Source organism: Saccopteryx bilineata, chromosome 8, assembly GCF_036850765.1.
Source record: "Saccopteryx bilineata isolate mSacBil1 chromosome 8, mSacBil1_pri_phased_curated, whole genome shotgun sequence".
Lineage (NCBI taxonomy): Eukaryota > Metazoa > Chordata > Mammalia > Chiroptera > Emballonuridae > Saccopteryx > Saccopteryx bilineata.
In genome coordinates, this window is record NC_089497.1 from 45,661,785 (window position 1) to 45,683,923 (window position 22,139).

Sequence of the window (22,139 nt, forward strand, 5' to 3'; positions counted from 1 at the left end):
TTTGGGGGGTTGGTTTTATTTTAAATCAACTGCTTGGTTTCTTGTTGCTTTATGGGAATGAGTTTCTGTTTCATTTGTCAATCCTGACTATGATAAATAAAATGATAACAAGAGGGCAACACAACTCTTTTGTGTTTCTTTAGGATTCCATTAGTAAAAGAGTTTAGATCTTTGTCTCTAAGGACAAGAACCCGGTCCTGTAGATCTTGTGGATTTCTTGCTGGAGGGGTCACAGCAAGAACCTGTGGCCCTTTTATACATTGAAGAGGAAAATATTAAATCGGCTTTAATAACCAAATTTCCCCTGATGCAATCTTGAAAGTAGCACCATCATTGAAGTACTTATTTTTATAAATATGTGTTTATTCTCTCTCATAGGTGCCTGAATTTCCACATAGTTCTTTGCCAGTACCACCACAGTAAAGTCAGTGCATTTTTATGCCATTTATGTTTATTTTAAAGTACTATTCTTTCTTCCATTACAAAATAAAACATCCCAATCCAATTTTCAGCATTGATATTACTTTTACAATTTAGTCATTTATCTTAATGAGGTACCAGAAAAGTTCCATACATATTTTAGTGTCTCTCAAACTCAGCAAATCTAAAAACCAAATTTAGCACCTTTTCTTTAGCAAAATGCTGTTTTGTTAAAATTTTTCTATTTTCTGCAAGCTTAAAACCAGTGACATCATTGACTCCTCACTCAGCCATGCCACATTAAGTCAACCAATCACAGATGCTTGATGGTAATTTCTTCAAGATAGTTCTCACCATTTTTTTATTTATTTCGGTACCACACTCATTACTCAAGCTCATCCCTTTGCTGTCAAACCCATACTACTGCACAATGCTGGTAGATGATGCCCCTTTTGCGAGCCTTTCCTCGCTTTCAAACTAGTTCACAGACCACACCTATGGTAATATGAGTTGACAAACCATTTCCTTTGTCTGAAAACATTAAAATTAAATTCAGATTCCTAAACCTTGTATTAAAGATGACTCACAACTAATCCATTCTGCATTTCCAAATGTATCTATCTTGATTTTCTTTGCAATCTTTGTACCTTCTCAACAAAGATTCATCATATCCTAAAATTACCTGGAGCTTTCTCAGTTGTACCCATTTGCTCACGCTCACATTTATATTGTGTTTCATCTGTATAAATACACTCTCAAGAACTTGAATTCTCCATACACCCTTAAGTGTCTATGCCATTGCTCATGTTATTTCCTCATCCTGAAACATATTCTTCTTCCTTCTAAACATTATTAGTTAACTCTTCCTTAAATGTAAAATATTCAATATTGTTTTCCTTCTTTTTCCAAGTGAGAGGAAGAGAGACAGAGAGACAGACTCCCACATGGACCCGGACCAGGACCCACCTGGCAACTCCTGTCTGGGGCTGATACTCTCTCCATCTAGGGTCCTTCTCGCAACCAAGCTATTTTTTTTTTTAGTGCCCGAGGCGGAGGTTCCATGGAGCCATCCTCAGCACCATGGCCGATGTGGTCAAACCAATGTGCTCAAACCACCTGAGCCATAGATGCAGGAGGGGAAGAGATGAGAGAGAGAGAGAGAGAGAGAGAGAGAGAGAGAGAGAGAGAGAGAAAGAAGGAAGAGGGGGAAGGGTGGAAAAGCAGATGGTCACTTTTCCTGTGTGCCCTGACTGGGAATGAAACCCAGGACATCCATACACTGGACTTATACTCTACCACTGAACCAACTGGCAAGGGCCAAAATATTCAATATTGATGTCATTTTTCTAGCAGTTTCCCTAGGTCTCCCAATTTGTGTAGAGGACTCATAAAAAATCTCCAAAAGCACTCTATGCATTCTTTTTCTCTAGCATTATATTTGGTAATGAATAAATGAATGAATGAATTAATTAATTAATTAGTGAATGAGTGAATTAAACTATACCATTTGAACTTGCCTACTTTTCTACTCTTGCCACATCTCTATAAAGATAATCTCACCATCCTTTAAGGATCTTTACTTGTCAAATATCTTTGAAGTCTTTGACCATACCCAATGCAAATGAACTCCATAAATGCTTATTTCCTAAATCATTTACTGCTTTTATTTGGAGGTTATACTAATTAGATAATGTCCTGTGCTTCTGCAAGGTTTGGAGAATAGGTTAATGAGATTTGAAGTAGTATTGGTTTTAGTATTTAAATTATTTTTCTGAAAAAAAATGGTGCTCTAGGTTTTAGGTCCAACAGTACTAGGAAAATAAAAGAGTGAAGTCAGGCAGTGGGTCAAGGTTCAAAGTATGAAGACAAGATCTCAAAGATAGTTATTTGGGAATAAAACAGTAATCTTTAAATAATCTAAAACCAGTACCAATATGAGCAAGGCAGACTAGTTGAAACAAGGGTACATATATTAACAGCATGGAGACAAACAACAAAAAGGCAAAATGAGCGAATTTGGACTAGAAAAGGTAGGGTGTGATGTTCATTGTCCAACATGGAGATAGATATAACTCAGAATTCATCTACTTGTAGTGGCATTTAAAATATTAGAGCAAAGCATTCTGATATACAATTAAACAACCATAGTGCTTTTTACTAAACAACAAACAGTGCCTTTTAGAAGAATAACTCTCATGTCAGCTTCAAAATTTTAACTTAAAATTCTAAGTTTGTTTTATTTTCCTCTTTATAACATCTAAATGTGACAATATACCTACTCTTGTTGACGTGTCTGCTAAAGCATATATAACACCCCTACGTTAAAAAAATGGGCACACAACAGAATACATATTTTAAATGCTATTGAAATGTGTACCTGAATCCTATCTACTCTTATTGATCAATGTCACCACATTAAATTTAATCTCTAAAATGAAAGGACAGAAAGCCAGCCCACCAAGAATTGCACCTTTTTATTCTTTAATTTAAAACAATCATTAATAAGTAAATATTCTGTTATATGTCACACAACATAAGTGGTATTTGATTGCAAACTGGTAGCAAATTTTATGTGTATTGGTAAATTACTGGATTACTTTACTAAAAGCAGGTTGACACGTATGTTGTTCTAAAGATATTCGTGTAGACAACAGTACAGTGTTTAACAGGGAGAGGAGGATGGGGGGGTTGAAGAGGGTATAAGTGGTGATGATAGAAGGACACTTGACTTGGGGTGGTCAACACACAATAGAATGTACAGAAGATGTATTATAAAACTGTACACCTGAAACCTTTTCATTTTATTAACCAATATCACCCCAATAAACTCAAATTTTTAAAAATTAAAAAAACCTACTTTGTGAGAATTTTTTAAAAAAGCCCTCTGTGCCTAATACAATAATGTTCAATTAAAGCACTCTATCTTATACATACTTTAGAAAACCAAATTGTAACAGGGATGAAGTACTACAAATTTTAGGTATCCTATGACAATAACTGATATAAGAATAAAGTAACAGATTTCAGCTTCGTGGGCCATTATTCCCTCATGAAAAAGAGTAATTTAAAATAAACTGGTTGGCAACAGTGCCAAATCAATTCTATAGGAATAGAATAGTCTTTTCAACAAATCATTCTGAATCAATTGAATATCCACATCAAAAAAAAAAAGAGTTTAGAATCTTCCTCCTATTGCACACACAAAAATGAATAAAAACTGAATCATAGTCTTAAATGTACAAGCACAAACTATAAAAGTTTTAGAAAACAACTGGGCATACATAAATCCTTGTAATTTGAAGCCAGGCAGAAAGTTCTTAGATCTGTAACCAAAAGCACAATTTATAAGTATCAAACTTGATAAATTAAACTTTATTAAAATTAAAAAAATTTATACTTTGAAATGAAAAGGTGATCCATTTATTATAAGACAGTATTTGTAAATTAATATATCTGAAAAAGGACTTGTATCTAAAACATATGAGTTTTTACAATTCAATAATAAGATGACTACACCAATTAAAAGTGGGGCCAAATATATGAATAACATATTACTATTAATTAAAAGATATATTAACAGCAAATAGCACTTGGAAGATACTTAACATTAGGTATTAGATAAGTACAAATTGAAATCACAATAAGATACCACTATAAGTATACCTGGAAAGACAAACATAAACAAATGTTTGGTTATATGAAAAACACAAACGTCAATAAATGTTGGCAAGGGTATTGAAAAACTGAAACTATTGAATATTTACTATATATTGCTGGTAAAAATTTAAAATGGTATAGCTATACTGAAAAACAGTGTGGCAATTTCTTAAAAGTTTAATATAATTATCCATATAATCTAGAAATTCCAATCCTAGGTATCTATAGAAGATTTAAATACATGTAGGTTAAAATAAGAAATGGTTCAGAAATGTTCATAGCCACATTTTTTCATAATAGCCGCAAAGTGCCCATTAACTGTTGAATGATTAAACATAATATGGTATACATCCATATAATGAAATACTAGTCTATCATATAAAAGAACAAACTACTGATGCATGCTATAATATGGATGAACCTCAAAACATTATGCTAAGTATAAGAAGCCAGATGTAAAAAACCACATGTTGAATAATTCCATTGATACGAATTGTCCAGGAAAAGCAAATGGATAGAGACAGAAAGTAGACTGGTAATTGCCCTGTGTCTGGGGAGGAGATGGAAGTTTACTCAAATGGTCTTGAGGGATCTTTTGGGAATGATGAAAATGTTGTAAAACTACGTAGATTGTATTGATGGTTGTACAACTCTCTACATTTATTAATAATAATGAACCGAATATTTTATATGGATAAATTTTATGATACATTATACATCATTAAAAAAAACCCTGCTAAAAATAGCCCTGGCAGGATAGCTCCTTTGGTTAGCATTGTCCCAGAGTGCAGAGATTGCCGGTTCGATCTCCGGTCAGGGCACATACAAGAATAGATGTTCTTGTTTCTGTCCTGCTCTCTTCTTTCCTCTCTCTGAAGTCAATGAAAGAAACATTAAAAAAAAAAACCTGCTAACAATAAATACATATTTCTGATAAACTTGCATAAGCAGCTTCTATGCCCAGTTTCAATATCTCTCCTTCAGAGGGGCCCTATCTGGAAACATTACCTAAAGTGCCCCATTCGTAGCTTCTGTTATTATATCCTATTGATTTTCAATAGCATTACCACAGTTATAACTCTTAGTTTTTCTTTTTAAACACTTGTTTATTGTCTTCCTTCTCAATCGGAATGAAAGCCCAATGAAGGCAAGTACTTTATTTCTCTTATTCATCATTTTTTCCTCATAACTTAGCACAGTATCTGGCACAAAGACATTTTAAACAGCCATTTGTCAAATATATGAATAAATAAATAAATAGCTGAGTAAATGAATGGCCCATATTTTCTAAGCAAAGTCGGTTTATATGTTTTCAGGAGACATTTTGAGAAGAAAAAAAAAATTGCAGCAGAAGGGAAGTGGTATTTGCTCATGATCAGAAAAGCAATCCCTTCCCTAGATCAGGCATCTGAGACTTTTATTCCCAAAGAGGACTAGTTGCCAGAACTGAGCACAGCCAACTTCCACCTCTCTTTTTCTTTAACCATCCCATTAACAAAGTGATTTTCTCTAGGGTCTAGATCCAATTAAAAGCAAGGGCAGCAGAGAGGAGAACAGTGAGAGAAGCAATGTTAAAGATGTCTGTGCACAGTCCTCTGGGGGATAGAGAAAGCTTTATAGACATTCCTACCCCTCCTTCTTCACTTTCCCCCCCTTTATCCCCCACCTCCTGAACTCCTTTGCAGAAGGCATCAGGACAAAGGAGCACCCAGCATTCTGCTCAGGAACAAAAAATAAATACACTGGGAATACTCCGTGGTCCCTGGCTGAATACAAAGCAGTGATTCAGCAAAGAAGCTGCAGCCTCAATGACAACAGAGAGCCTGAACTGAACAACACAGCAACAGAAATGATGGGAGGGAGAGAGGGAAGGGAAACGGAGGGAGAGAGGGAGTGGAGAGGGATGGAGGGCTGGATGGAGGGAGAGAGAACACCTCTTAATGTCTTCATATATTTTCAGTGGTGAGATTCAAATAATTTAACAACCAGTTCTCTGCCCTAATGATCGTTTTAAGTATAAAAAAATGATATACCAAAAGGTAGTTTATTATTTCATGCATTTATTACTTCCACGGCTTCTGAAAAGGGCGATAAGATAACCCTTGAAATCTATATTTTTATTGGTTCATTGTGCCCTAGATTCCTTTTGGTTCCACTATTCATTTGGGGAACAGCAGTGCACTCATAGTATCTTGGGGAAATTTTAGGTGTAACACAAAGCTGAAACAAATGACAGCTTGTCACCCCTGGTTGTTTGGTACTTAATCTCTTTATGTTACATGTTTGTTTACTGCAGTAATAAACATGAGGGAATTAAAATGTAGTATTTCATCAAAGGTATAATGAGTTTTATGAAATGAATAAATAAATATTACAAGCACAGTTCCATCAAATCTTTTTCACTTACGGATGGAATGAACATTACTACAGGCGCTTAAAACAAGCTGTTGTGCAGATGAACATTAAAAAAAGAGTAAGGAATATAAATTTGTGATTTCCACATTGAGGCTGCCCAGGCACCCACCTTAGAGAGAACCCTGATTCCAAGTGCCGTTTTAACCACCAGTTTGCCGAACTCAACAAAAAAATCAGGTATTGTTTTTACTGAACTAGTGCGAACCAGCTGAATCCCATCCCTGCATATTTCCCCCTTGGGATGTCTCCCACAGTAACAGGTTTCAATGCAACTGTGAGTGAAAGAAGAAAGGAAATGGGGAGTGGACTGATAACAATACTGCAAAAAGGGGGAGAGGATAGCAAGATAAAAGAGTATCCATTTTCTCAAAAACTTAAGATGACAATAAATAAGGTGTAAAACAGATATTAGAAATAGATTATTTCAAAGGGAAAATAAAGAAAATTAAGTATTGCCATTTACTGGTTAGTTCAGAATGAATCAGGGAACTATATGTTCCATCTATGTCCTGTGGCCACTCACTTCAATTATCTTGTTAAGAAGTCTGAGTTTTATTGTTGCCAGTGTAAGAGGTGAGGTTAATGTGCATGTCCCTCTTTCCTTCTTCACGAGGGTCTAGTGAGAACTAATTAGGCAAAGTACGTGACATGTCTTTATAACTTTGGAGTGCTGGATAAACAGAATGCTTTTTTGAAGTGGCTGTACATTGTTGGTGCTGAATAAAACATTAAGTCACTCTCAAGTTTTAAGGCTGAGCATGAGAGAGCAATTTATAGTTCACTGGAGATATAGTTTAACTTTATTCCAGCATTTCTCACTTAGTAGCAAAACACTACTAATTTTCCATAACCCTACCTTTCCCAAGGGGCAGTTATCTGTGGTGGTAGGGGGTGGGGGATGGGCAGAGAAAGCTCTTACTAATGAAAACTGAGTGTTTTATAATCAAGTGGAGTCATAGAATGATACAGAGTAGAGCCATATGATCGCTTTTCGGCCTTTTGGCTAAGATCAAGTGTAGTATCTGTTCTTATCAGAGTAGAGCCATATGTGGTTAAAGGTGAAACCTGAATAAGGACGAGGCAAAAATTAGAAGAAATCTGTCTAGGTCTTACAGACAGTCTTACACAGGACAAAAGAGGAGATATAGTAGATTAAATATCATGTTATTTACCTAATAAAATCTACCGAACCTAGTGAGTCCAATGCCCCATTAGACTCTTAGAAAGCCAGATTTCCTATCTGGCTGATTGATGGAGGTCTGCATGCAGCACATAAGACTGGGTGCCAGGTTAATACTTTACATATTATTAAGAAAACTTTGGGGAGTGTGCCACTTTATTCTAATTTCATTTCTCCTGTATGCAGACTTCCATTTTTCTTGCCTTTCAACTAGATTAAATACTGTAAATCACAGCTTTATTGGTAGAAAAGGAAGTATTTGCATTACTCTTGAAAATGCCATCCTCAAGAGGCTAACCTCACTAATGAAAAAGAGAATGGAGTTTTTCAAGCCAAATAAATTGCCTACTGTGGGGGCTGGGCACTTAGATATGGTGGTGACAGTAGATGTCTACGTCATAAGCTGTTGCCAAGTCATTACCTCTGGAAATGCAATTATCACCCAAAATCAGCATGAAAATAATTTCAAAAAAATTGACCCTGCAGGTTTACCACCCCATGTTTACCTATGAAAAGGGAGAAACAGATTTCCTATTGTCACTCCATACCTTTTGCCATATATGACACATTGAATGGAGCACAGCAGCAAATATACTCCCCATTGTACCTGCCCATTAATGAAATCAGTGAGCCCCTGATGCTTGTCTAGCTCTGCTCCGTGCAATAAGTGGGGCACAGAAGACAAGGCTTTATGGAAGTAGTAGTGATCTAGACCAGGACCTGCTAATCACTAATTGTTTGACCACTGGAAAGTCATTTACTTTTTTTTCCTGACACGTTATTTCCTCTCTTTAAAATGCAGAGAATATGATATATTTGAGTAAGTGTATCAGTACAATTACTGATGGAGAGGTTAGGCAGACCAAGATACTCATATGGTCTCCAACCTCCTTTGATTATATGATTTAGAGAGCTTGCATTCTAGTTGAGAATACAAAACTAAAATGTACAAAACCATGAGCTGACAAGCACTAAAATTGTTTGGTATTTTCAATAAGTCTATAAATAAATAAATAAACAAACTAAGTTTAGGATGGAATGATTAATGATTTCTTACAGAATAAAGGGCTTAGGTTGAGTAAAATTTAGGTAGATAAAGGGGGAAAAATAAAACATATTTCCTGCAGAAAAATAAAGCTTAAAATAAAAAGGAAAATATGGTATCAGGAAACATTCCTGACAAAAAGAAAGGATAAGTATCACAGAGAGATATACTAGTATCTGATAGTGCTTTGAAATTGAAGCTGATGAGACACACATTTGAGTGTATTGAGCAAAGAAAGGAACTGATGAAAAGCTGTGAATCCAAACAGTGGTGAAAATATTGATGATTAGATTATAAGTTCCATACTGTTGATTGCTTACTGCCAGTGTTCAACTCAGTGCATAGCATAAGTAAGCTCAGCTGGTTAGAGTGTCGTTCTGATACACCAAGGATGCAGGTTTAATCCCCAGTCAGGGTACATACAAGAATAAACCAATGAATGCATAAATCAGTGGAACCACAAATCATTTTTTTTCTCTCTCTTTCTCCCTTCTTTTATCTCTCTAAAAATCAATCAATAATTTAAAAAAATACTGAATATGTCAGCAATTAAATAAAAAAAATAGGCCCTGGACGGTTGGCCCAGTGGTAGAGCGTCAGCCTGGCGTGCAGAAGTCCCGGGATCGATTCCCGGCCAGGGCACGCAGGAGAAGCGCCCATCTGCTTCTCCACCCCTCCCTCTCTCCTTCCTCTTTGTCTCTCTCTTCCCCTCCCGCAGCCAAGGCTCCATTGGAGCAAAGTTGTACCTGGCACTGGGGATGGCTCCTTGGCCTCTGCCCCAGGCACTAGAGTGGCTCTGGTCGCAACAGAGCAACGCCCCGGAGGGGCAGAGCATCACCCCCTGGTGGGCAGAGTGTTGCCCCCTGGTGGGCGTGCCAGGTGGATCCTGGTGGGGCGCATGTGGGAATCTGTTTGTCTCTCCCCATTTCCAGCTTCAGAAAAAAAAATACACGGAAACACTGCAGTCAGTCATGTACTTATAAGGACTTGGAAGAGAGTGATAACAATGGGAATAAGAATTTCCATTATTGCCTCATCAGGTGGTGGTGCAGTGGATAGAGCATTGACCTGGGATGCTGAGGACCCAGGTTTGAAACCCAGAGATCGCCAGCCTCAGCAGAGGATCATAGACCCCATGGTCACTGGCTTAAGCCCAAAGTCATTGGCTTGAGCAAGGGGTCACTGGTTCCACTGGAGCCCTCCCCTCCTCTCCCCCCCCCATCAAGGCACATATGAGAAAGCAATCAATGAATAACTAAGGTGCCGCAACTATGAGTTGATGCTTCTTATCTCTCTCCTTTCCTGTCTGTCTGACTACTTTTTCTCACTAAAAAAATAAATAAAATAAAATAAAGTACTAAATGATAAATTAATAATTAGAGATAAAGCTTCATAGTGGGTAACCCATGTAAGTGAAGAGCCCCAAAGCTTGAGTTTTACTATAAATTTACTTATGTTGGACAATTACTTAATCCCCATAGTAAGTCCAGGAGAGGGTCATGCACAGTGGTGGGATTCAAATAATTTTACAACTGGTTCTCTGACTTAATGACCATTTTAAGTATAAAAAATTGATACACTAAAAGGTAGTTTATTATTTCAAGCATATAATACTTCCTTGGCTTCTGAAATGGGTGATAAGATAACCATTGAAATCTATATTTTTATTGGTTCATTGTGTCCTAACTTCCTATCGGTTTCACTATTCAGGGAACACCAATGCACTCATAATATCTTGGGGGAATTTTGGGTGTAACACAAAGGTGAAACAAATGACAGCTTGTTATCTTCTGGTTGTTTGGCACTTTTTCTCTTTATGTTATATGTTTGTTTACTGAATTAACAAACACAAGGGAATTAAAATGTAGTATTTCATCAAAGGTATAATGAGGGTTTTTTTGTTGTTGTTGTCAGACAGACATGTTGTCAGACAGACATGCATGCGCCCAACTGGGATCCACCTGGCACACCCACCAGGGGGCGATGCTCTGCCCATCCGGAGTGTCACTCTGTCGTGACCAAAGCCACTCTAGCACCTGGGGCAGAGGTCAAGGAGCCATCCCCAGCGCCCGGGCCATCTTTTGCTCCAATGGAGCTTTGGCTGCAGGAGGGGAAGAGAGAGACAGAGAGGAAGGAGAGGGGGAGGGGTGGAGAAGCAGATGGGTGCCTCTCCTGTGTGCCCTGGCTGGGAATCGAACCCGGGACTTCCGCACACCAGGCCGACGCTCTACCACTGAGCCAAACAGCCAGGGCCAGGTATAATGAGTTTTATGAAATGAAAAAGTAAATATTGCAAGCATCATTCTGTCAAATTTTTTCACCTATTGATGGAATGAACATTACTATGGGTGTTTCAAAAATGTTGTTGCACAAATAAACGTTAAAAAAGAATAAGAAAGTTCAATTTGTGATTTCCACATTGGGCGGCTGCCTAGGCACCCACCTCTAAGAGAATCCTAATTACAAGTGCCATTTGAACAATCGGCTTGCCGAACTTAACAAAAAAAATTATGTATTGGTTCTACCAAACCAGTAGGAACTGGCTGAATCCCACCACTAGTAATGCATACTAACTACCTATGTTGCACTCTTTCCCCTGGCAATGTCATGCAAACTACATTTGAAGCCAGTGGTTCTCAAACTTTTTGAAGTCAGAGCACATTTAAAATCCTACAAATAATTGTAGGCACACTATATACAAATTTCTGAGAAATATGTTATAATAATTAAGTCAAATATTAAAGAAAAAATATAAAGTCCAAGCGTGCTTTTACGATAATTACATGAAATAAATATGACAAAATTAAATTTATTCTGACATTATAAAACATTTTTATGTTACATTTTTTGTTATGCTTTTTAGAATTTGTAAAAAAGAAGGGTTAAAAACTTGAAAAAGGACAAAAAAGTTATCTTTATATATATCTATATCTATAGATATAGATATAGATATATATATATAGATATAGATATAGATACATTCTTAGTAAGATTTAGTAAATTCGGCTGGTCCCAGCATGAATGTGTTAAGTTTTTTCATTCTTTTGTTTATGAGAAACATGAGCCTGATGTGTCCTAGTGATTTCTTCAATGTTTGGGCATATATTTGAAAGGCAAACTCTTATTTCCTCATCAATACATTGAAGAATTCCTCTCTTTTTACTCTTAATTGTGTTGAGTGCAGAAAACCCCCACCATACATATCATTTTAACTTTACACCAAACAAAAGATAGAAGAAACTTGCCTCCAGTCTTTCCGGGGAACATGGAGGGTAGTGTAAACAATCCAGCACCACAGCTTAACAGCCTTTTGCAACCTAATCAGGCAAGTGAGGTGCGGGGTTGGGCAGATTGTCAGCTTACAGCCAATTCCCCACACCTCTGTCCCCCAAAAATCTAAACTCCAAAAACCCTGGTGGTTCTTTGGTCCCCATCAGGCACATGTTTCTCTGGAATACCAGAGGGTGCACCTGGAAATCTTCTAGGGTGCACTAGTGCACCCTGGTGCACACTTTGAGAACCACTGGTTTAAGCTATCTCCTCAAGAAAATAGTTCATGATCCTAAGAAACTCAGATCTTTTTCTGACCACCAAATCTTCAGGTTCACTCATCAACAGGCAATTCTACCCCTCAAACTTAGTTTAACCAATTAAATTTATCTTACTTTAAAAATCTATTCCATGTTATATATCCTTTTGTATTTGTTCCCTATTTTTCCCATGTTTGCATTTCCAATCATTGTCTACCTTATTTACTTAGGACTCTCTCTACCACCCTGACTTATCTCCATTTCTTAGCTATATTTTGAACCAGTGACCTCAGCTTTCCAGGCCTATGCATTATCCACTGTGCCACCACAGGTCAGGCTCTTACCTATATTTTAATTGAACTTATCTTTACTTGGTATAGAATGGTCTTCAAACTTTCTAAATAGCAGAATCCTTTTATCATCAAATTTTCTAACCTGTTTGTAATTGAGGAAATTATAAAAAGCAGGAAAAAAAAACATTTAAAAAGTTACCATAAATTTAGAAAAAAACATTTTTATTTTAATAGTCTACACATATTTTAAAAAGGTACTTTATTAATGTTTAAGATACATTATTCATGGGAGTTTGAAACCTTTGCAATAATTTTGTAGCTGCTAAGAGACAACAGCTTGGAAACTGGTTACATAAACCTTTTCTCTTAGTACTGTACTAAGATTAAAGAAAACTGAGACTCTCCACAAGGAATTAACTCCGACATAGTTAGGATTTAACTGAATAATTCTTAGGATCCCTTGTCCTTATCTTTTAACAAGCTCCATTTTAATTTTAGCACCCACAGATTTCCATTGGGAAATTGTGACATTCCTGGGAATATTATCAGCTTTACATATAGATAACCCACTTTGGAATGGGGCTATCTGTGTTTTACTCAAATCTAGACATATGATTCTTCCCTAATCTGCTTGCTCCTAATCTGTCTCTGTCTTTTCATTTCTCCTTTTAAATCCCCACTTTTGTTTCCTTGATCTTTTTGAGTCCTTTCAAAACTATTACCCAAAATGCCACATTGTGTATTAAGTCACCTGGTTCCAAAGACAAAGCTGCGCATCACTGCTTCTTTCACCGTAAACACCGCTGAGGTGATGACGAGGTAACTGGATTAGTCCCTGTCAGCTCAACAGGAAAGAGACTGGTTTCATACTCTGACAGTTGTAGTCTATAAATTTTGACCGTTGAACTTTTTGGTAAGTTAAAGTTGTTCCACAAAAAAATGATAAGTAAAGATGCATACAAAAATATAAGAAAGCTAAAATGCTGAACCTGGTAAAAGGGATTGGTTTCAGCAGGAGGTGAGGTAACAATGAGCCATGGACAAAAAGGTTGAGATATGGTGACTACTTAAGGGTTAATATAAAAATTTTTTTTTTTTCCCCATAATTTCCAAATTCAGATGGCAACAAGATACTCAGTTAGAGATGAACATTAGTAGAGTATAGAACCATAAGGTGTACTTCAGGTGAAATTATATTAACATATTAGCTGAAGTAATAGATGTAGTTAGAATATGTAAGGGCCTGACCAGGTGGTGGTGCAGTGGAGATACAGCATCAGACTGAGACACGAAGGACCCGAGTTTGAAACCCTGACGTTACCAGCTTGAGCGCAAGCTCATCTGCCTTGAGAGCAGGCTAACCAGCTTGAGTGCAGGGTCACTGGCTTGAGCATGGGATCATAGATATGACCCCATGGTCGCTGGCTTGAGCCCAAAACGTCACTGGCTTGAGCCCAAGGTCTCCGGCTTAAGCAAGGGGTCACTTGCTCTGCTGTACCCACCCACCCCCGTCAAGGCACATATGAGAAAGCAATCATTGAACAACTACGGTGTTGCAACAAAGAATTGATGCTTCTCATCTCCCTCCCTTCCTGTCTGTCTGTCCCTAGCTGTCCTTCTCTCTGACTCTCTCTCTGTCTCTGTCCAAAAAAAAAAAAAAAAAAAAAAAAAGAATAAGTAAGAGAGCTCACCATTTGACCTGATCAATGTTATCTATTTCAATGAAGATGGATGTATGAAAAGGTTTCCTTCTATGACCGGATTTGTCTTGACATTGTTTCACATAGAAAGAAGAAAGGCCTAAATAGACCATTTTAGAAAACAGAGTCTCTCTCTCTCTCTCAACATGTTTGCAAATTCTCCAGTGGAAAGAAAGTAGTAGAAGTATGAATATTAACATCCATTGAAAGAATAATGAAATTCTTCATAAGCAAAATTATAATGGGATGTCAGCAAAAATAAAATACACACACACACACACAGAAAATAAACCACAGTGGAAATTCAGAATAATACTGAATAATAGATTATTAGTGGTAGATAAATATGAGACATTATTTTAACCTTCTATTACATAACGGTTTTTTTAATATAATGTTTCCTAATGGTGGTTACCTAGCCTTTTCTTAAATACTAAAGTGACTAAAAACTTACTTTTTGCAAGGAAAACTATTCCACCTGGCAGAATATAGCAAATGATATTTATAAAATAAATACATCTATCTAAATATAATTGTAGATCCTTTTTATTTTATTCTAACCTTCTGAGGTGAGAGGGTAAATATTATTATGATCATATTCATTTTGTAAATAAAGGGCCTGAGGTTCAGCAGGCATAAGTGATTTGCCCACTTTCACAAGCTCGTACTGGCAGAGGCGATACTTGGAGCTATGACTCCTGGCTCAGAGCTGCGTTATTTTCCTTATGCCATAAATCTAGTTGAATGTTCATTTTCAAAATAATTCAAGCTTATTTGCTTATTTAAATTATAAACCACCTTATATTTTTTCTTTGCTTTGCTTTTGCTTGCTTTCTCTCTTTTCTTCCTTCTTTTTAATGAGATATATGAACTCACATATTTATGAAATATGAATAACATTCTTTCTATATAAAGCTACAATCTGCCCCCTATAGATTTCATTCATTTTTACCTTATAATTCTGCCAACAAACAATCTTTTTTTCTTTGTGTTATATGCACAGTAGGAACTTTGCTTCCTGTGTTTTTCTTCAAATATTGAACATGGCCAAACACAGACTAGGAGAATCCTTCACCACTATCAGTCTGTGTTTCTTTGTCATAATTATCCAAACAACTAAAAACAAAATCTAGTTCATTATAGACCCAACATCTGTTTATATCAGGAGAAACTTGTTAAACAACAGATACTCAGAGTGAATGATATGTCCCTGATCTACCATTCTGAAATTTTGTTGTTTTAAAGAAATCTATTTACCATGCTATACTTTGTTCCCAGAGAACCCATGTTGGCTCACTGCTAACTTTTTATAATATTCTAGTACTTAAGCTTTTATTGTTATTATTGATTTAATATTAGTTACCCCATTTTATTTACAACTAGGACAATGTTGCATGCCACCAACTGTGTGAAATGCCTTTTGTTTTCTACAGGTCTCACATGGTAGCAACAGTATTTCTGCGATCATGCCATCAAGTTGTTTTAGTAACTTGGGGAATATGCATTTGAATCTTACAGCTGAAACTGTTCATACTGCTCTATTAATTTTTTACATGTCTTAGGTTTTGAGTATTGAAAATGGTATAAAAGCATAATTATAATTATTTTACTTGAAAAACATTAAAATTTAATTAAATTCATATTCTTCTCTTTCAGTGGCCAGTCTCACCTTGACTAAACATGACTGTAAACAACCGCTAGATCTCATGATGACTTACCCTGAAAGAAAAGCGAAATTTAGCCTAGAATCGAGATCACAAATACAAAAAAAGTATTCTATTTTTTTAAAAGTTATTTCTGATTTAGTTAAGACAACATTGGTGTCTATCTTAAAATACATATAGAAAAAAAATATAAAATTTTCTTTTGCTCTTAGGAGCTATATGATAGTCAAAGTGTAATATAAACAAGAAACACTGTCTGGCCTGTCTTACAAAATTATTTTAGCACTCGCATAATGATTAATTAAAAATAAACATATTAACCAAAATAAATTAAGAAAGCCCTTAGATGATGATTCTTTTTCTTCTTCTTCTTTGAGAGAGAGTGAAAGAGGGACAGACAGGAAATGAAAAGGATGAGAAGCATCAGCTCATAGTTGCAGCACCTTAGTTGTTCACTGATTGCTTTCTCATATGTATCTTTACCTCAGGGCTCCATCTGAGAGAGTGACCCCTTGCTCACGCCAGTGACCTTGGATTCAAGCCAGCAACATTGGGCTTCAAGTCTGTGACCTTTGGGCTTAAGCCAACAATTCCATGCTCAACCTGGTGAGCCTGTGCTTAAGCCAGCTGAGCCCGCACTCAAGCTGAGGACCACGAAGTTTTAAATCTTAGTTCTCAGCATCCTAGGCCAATCCTCTAGCCACTGTGCCATTGCCTGGTGAGGTGATCCTTCTTATATATTGTATCTGTTCACATCCGTAATTGCCTGAAAATTTTGGTTTTCTGAAATAAAGTTTCCTGTCATCAGTGTATCATAATTACTTATTCCAATAAACTGTGTTATGACCCAAGTTCACAATTATATCACATTTATATTTTGATATTTTGTCTATGTAATTTTTATGAACATACAAAAAGCACATACAGTACATGTTTTTACTTTGCTTTATAGTTATAAATATAAGCAGAAAAAATTAAAATTAAAATATTATGTTCAAACATATCTATACAATGCAGATCATAAATTGTTTACATACCATTACATAATCCACATAAATACATATTCTTATTTTTTGAAGAACTGAATTTTGAGTTCTGTTTTATTATTATACAAGTTTCAAGACATCAATGAAAAATATTTTTTTAAAATTCCCTATAAAATGACCCTTATAAGTTAATGTCAGAGTTTATTTTTTAATTAAAGCATAGCATTATCACACTTATAAAATTATGCACTTCTTCTGATGTATTCAGCCATATGAAAAACTATGTCACTTCATCAGACTAGCATCTCTTTGTTCAAGAGGTTAGTAAAGAATTAGGCCCTGGCCAGTTGGCTCAGTAGTAGAGTGTCAGCCAGGCATGTGGAAGTCCCGGGTTCGATTCCTTGACAGGGCACAACATGGGAAGCACCCATCTGCTTCTCCATCCTTTTCCCTCTTCTTTCTCTCTGTCCCTTCCCTCCCCTCCCACAGCCAAGGCTCCACAGGAACAAAGTTGGCCCGGGCACTGAGAACAGCTCCATGGCCTCTGCCTCAGGCACTAGAATGGCTCCAGTTGCAACGGAGCAATGCCCCTGATAGGCAGAGCATCACTCCCTAGTGGGCATGCCGGGTGGATCCCGGTCGGGCACACACATGAGTCTCTCTCTCTGCCTGCCTGCTTCTCACTTCAGAAAAATACAAAAAAAAAAAGTATTATACTCATTTTTGCATTGGAACAAGAAAAGATAATTCCCAGCTTTATACAGTTAATAATTTTGGTGGAACCAACACTTAAATTCCTTAATGTTCAATCTAGAAATTAACCTAATCTATTGACATCATAGACTTTAGGAAGTTCCTTGTCATAGTGATGATATTACATATTAGTTCACTATATTAGAATCTCAAAAGATAGAAGAACTGAGGTCAGAAAGTCAAAGAAAAATCTGTTCATCTGCTAAGTTAAAAATTCAATAATATAAAACGCTGATCTTAAGAGATGCTCATACAATTATATTATGAACATGCATAAGATTACAGCAATCTTTGATTATTGCCAGATGGTGATAAGCTGAAAACTGGCAATCACATATGACTCAACCCCCCCCCCCCCGAGAATAAACAGGCTTGTTGTAGAAGTGCTAGAATGAGGTGTAACTGAAGCAGCACAAAAATTAGAAACTAGGAAACCAATTAATTTTCTCAGTGCTTTCACATGTAGACATTTGGCTATGCATGGCTTAGTGTTAAACTGTTTCACTTTTATGTTTATCTTTTGTCCCTAACAGTGTGGGAAATATTAGCATGACTAAAGCACAATTTTAGAAAGAATATTGTTAACTGTAGATAACTTCAAAGCATGAAGTCAATAGAGAAATGCATCATCAAAATATTATAATAAGTAGTAATGTATGATTGTATGGGAAGCCAAACTGTACTTTTCCTCAGTTACAGGATTTTCCTCTGACTTATATAAATAGTGCCCTGTGCATTATGGCAAAATATACAGGAGGAAATTTGGGATTTTTACAGTCTACTGCACAACCAAGTTTGATATTCTCCAGGAGTGGGTCATGAGCTCTACACTGAAAACGCCAGGTTGTCATCATTGGTCAGTAGAAATAACTATTTTGAGTCAAATGAGTGTGAGTAATCTGTACCTTGCCTTACTTCACAAGAAAATAGAACAGATTAAGGGAATATACCTGTAGCACAACAACCTCAACACTGCAGAACTCCCAAATCCCTAACTTAGTCCCTGAAAGTTCACAGCCACCACTAGAGGGAGAAAGCCTGTGCAGCTCAGAGAAGGTGGCTGCCTTCTCTCACACCCACCTGTGGTGCTGAGCTCTTCACAGACGTTGCACGTGCCTCACTTCAGGTGCACTGAGTGACTGCTAGTTTCACCAAAAGTTAATTATCAGAGAATGGAACACATTGTTAGGGCGCCTGCAACTAAAGTTTTTGGATCCCCCTAAAATGTTTCTATTTGCCTTCCTCATTCTCCAGAAATCTATGCTTGAAAAGAGTAGCTGAAATGAAAATGTTGAAAGTGGGACTAGCCAAGTCCCCCCTGCCACCAGTGGTCAGAAAAGAATCCACCTTTGACTTTATGACTTTATCTTCATAAAGTAGACATCCATATTTTTTCAGCACTGGCTGATTTCACCACTAACACTTCTTGCTTTGTTCTTGTGTCTCTTCCCGATTTGTTTCCTCTTTAATAAGCCAATATCTGGTCTGATTGATTTATAGTATGACTATCCCTATCTGTTCAATTCAGTGAGCAAATATTTAGCTGAGCACCTGCAGGAAATAAGCTAAATTCTGGGATATAGAACAGATGAGACTCCTTCCTTGGAAGAGCTGATAATATACTTAAGACAAGAGTGGATATAAATGTTTTAAAGTGTAGTAAATGCTAAATTGAGGTATGTATATGATCCAGCATTCTCATTTCGGGATATGTATCTGAGGGACACAAAATCAGTATCATGAAGAGATAACTGCACTTTCTGTTCAGTGTGGCATTATTCACAATAGCCACCATATGAAAACAACCCAAGTATTTACTGATGGATAAATGGATAAAGAAAATGTGAGCTACATTTTTATTTATCTATCTATCTACATAGAAACACACACTATAATATTAGTCAGCTATAAAAAAAACACTAGAAAATCCTGTCATTGGCAAATATGTGGATAAACTGAAAGGCATTATGCTAAATGGTAAAAAAAAAAAAAAAGCTAAACAGAAAAATACAAATACCACATGATCTCACTTACATGTGGAATCTAAAACAATCAAAGTCACAGAGAGTAGAATGGTGGTTGCCAGGAGCTGAAAGATGGTGGAAATGTGAAGATGTTGGTCAGAGCATACAAACTTTCAGTTATAAGGTGAATAATTTTGGAGCTCTAATACACAGCATGATTAGTAATAATGTGCTGTATACTTGAAGTCTGCTAGGAGAGTAAATCGTGGGTATTCTCACCACATGTACAAGAATGGTAGCAATCTGAGGTGGCAGATGTGTTAATTAACTTGACTGTAGTAATCATTTCACTATATATATGTGTATATATATATATACACACACATATATATGTAAATTTATACATATTTAAAATCATCAGGTTATACACCTTAAATGTATAAAATTTTTTAGTCAGTTATACCTCAATAAAGTTAAGGGGAAATATGCAAAGAGACTATCAGTAATAATAAAGAGAGTCCTTAGCCCAGTTTGGGAGAATGGAAAAGAAATTTACTGGATGAGACAGCACCAGCACTAGCCTTGAACCTGGAAGGAACAGATGGAGGTAACTTATCAAAGAAGTATGTTGGGGGAGAGGGCAGTTCAAGAGGGAGGAAACAAGGCTCCAGACAGAGAGAGCATCGTAAAGGTCAGAACCAGCACTGTAGTGTACATACATTCATATATTCACAAGCAGAAACTGTAAGTGGTTCTATATTAGTGAACACAATGAGGTAGCAGGTCATGAAGAAGTAGCCAATACAAGGAGCTTTAACTTTAACTGGAAGGGTGAGAAGCCTTTGAAGGATCTAGTCCCATTTCTAGATTGATAATGGAAAACAACAGGCCTGAGATAGGTCCATGGTTCTGCTAACTACTACTGAGGAAGTCCTCAGTAGACTAAAGATGTAATCCGCTCAAGCTGCCTAAGGCTGAAGAGGCACGTAGGGCCAATTCTTACTTCATCTCAGACCTTTGCCATCATTTTCCCGCATCTAGCTGGACCAGGATTTATGATCCCAAGTTCAGATAGCAAGTGTTTTAAAAGATACAGCTCCGTATTCTTGATTACAACAGTTTTGATACAGATCTTCACTTTATCTTTGACCATGTTACCTATTGTAATAATATATCTAGGGTTTCGGTCTCTTATTTTTGAGAGCTATGCTCTATTTAAGCCAGTCCTTCTCCAAAGCATTCTGTTTTTTCTCTGAGCCTCAGCCATGTGACTGAGTCTCTCCAATGATCTAACAGACCTCCCTGAGGGGCTTACTGAGACCTGCTGACTTGTTCTTTCCCTTAGTGTGCTCTACCCTTTTCTTGGTATAACATGTTGGAGCCCCCTTGGCTGTACCACTCTCCTGCTAAGCTTCACAAGACCTGGTCCTGCATGCCATCCCAGAAACCCCCCGCTACTTGCAGGAGGGCTTATCACACAGGGCTTCCACCATCACAGAAGACTGGTCTGGATCTCTGTCCAGTTCCTCCCAGGTTAACACCCCTAGACGACTGTTAGCCCAAAGTAAAGTTTGTACAAATTAGAAAAACAATTCTACCCTCCTCAAGGAATTTTAACTACCGTCTACAAGGACTACGAGGTGCAGAGTAATCCTTGAGGTTGCGCAGAAGACAGCCTGCCCGCTGAAAGCAGTGGCCTGAACTGCAATCACTATAGCCATCCTAATTAGGGTCTCTGAGAAGGACAAGTACTAGGGGACTTAACCAGGCAGAAGGTTATAAGCAACAAAGAGAAGGTAATAAGGTTTAGGAACCCAAGGAAAGTACTGGTGGGGTTGGGATAAGCTAAGAATTCAAAAAAAAAAATATTTGAGTAATAGGCAGGGTACCAGAAACAAGGAGAAAATAATTTTTACAAAATGTTGTATAGGTTCTGCCAATAACAATGGCTTTGAAAATATAACATGGAGGCTTCAAGTAAAGGAAAGAAAACCTACTTGGTTAATACAAATAGTGGGTATGTGAAAAGCGAGCCATTTCCTCCAAAATTCCTTCTTGACTTCCTCTAGCTAGAAAGTCCTCCATGTGGGCAAGTCCAGCTTTAAGTTTCAGGGATGGGAGAGGGAAGAGAGGAGAGGAAGAAGAAGGGAGCAGAGGAGAGGGAAAAAAAGAGGAAAAGAAAAAGAGAGGAGGGAGAGAAGGGGAGAAGATGGAAAAGAAATAGGAAAGGAGGCAAGAGGGGAGAAGGGGAATGATGGGGAAAGGAGAGAGGAAGGGAGGGGAGAGGAAGGAAGAGAAGAAAGGGAGAGACATTTTTAGCATAATTTTTGGTTAAAAACAGCACAACGTGGGATAAGATGCAAACCAGGAAGATCATTGCAGTCTGAATAATGATTAGGAAATATGAATTCTAGTTTTCAAATGGTCACTCAAATCTTTGGACAGACAACTACATTTTTTTCTCTTCTCAGTTACAACACTTTAAAATGAATTGGTAGACTGCATAACCCGTGGTCGCACAGTGGATGGAGT

General features: G+C 37.0%; 1 protein-coding gene and 1 non-coding gene across 4 annotated transcripts in view; one reads left to right on the forward strand and one right to left on the reverse strand.

Annotated features, from left to right (window-relative positions):
* Positions 1-22,139, reverse strand: part of LSAMP (limbic system associated membrane protein) — a 741,157-nt gene that overhangs the window by 709,397 nt on the left and 9,621 nt on the right. The gene's annotated exons all lie outside the window — the stretch shown is intronic.
* LOC136312304 (U2 spliceosomal RNA) lies at positions 7,476-7,669 on the forward strand. Its single transcript, XR_010726926.1, has one exon. It is a non-coding gene; the product is annotated as a U2 spliceosomal RNA (small nuclear RNA).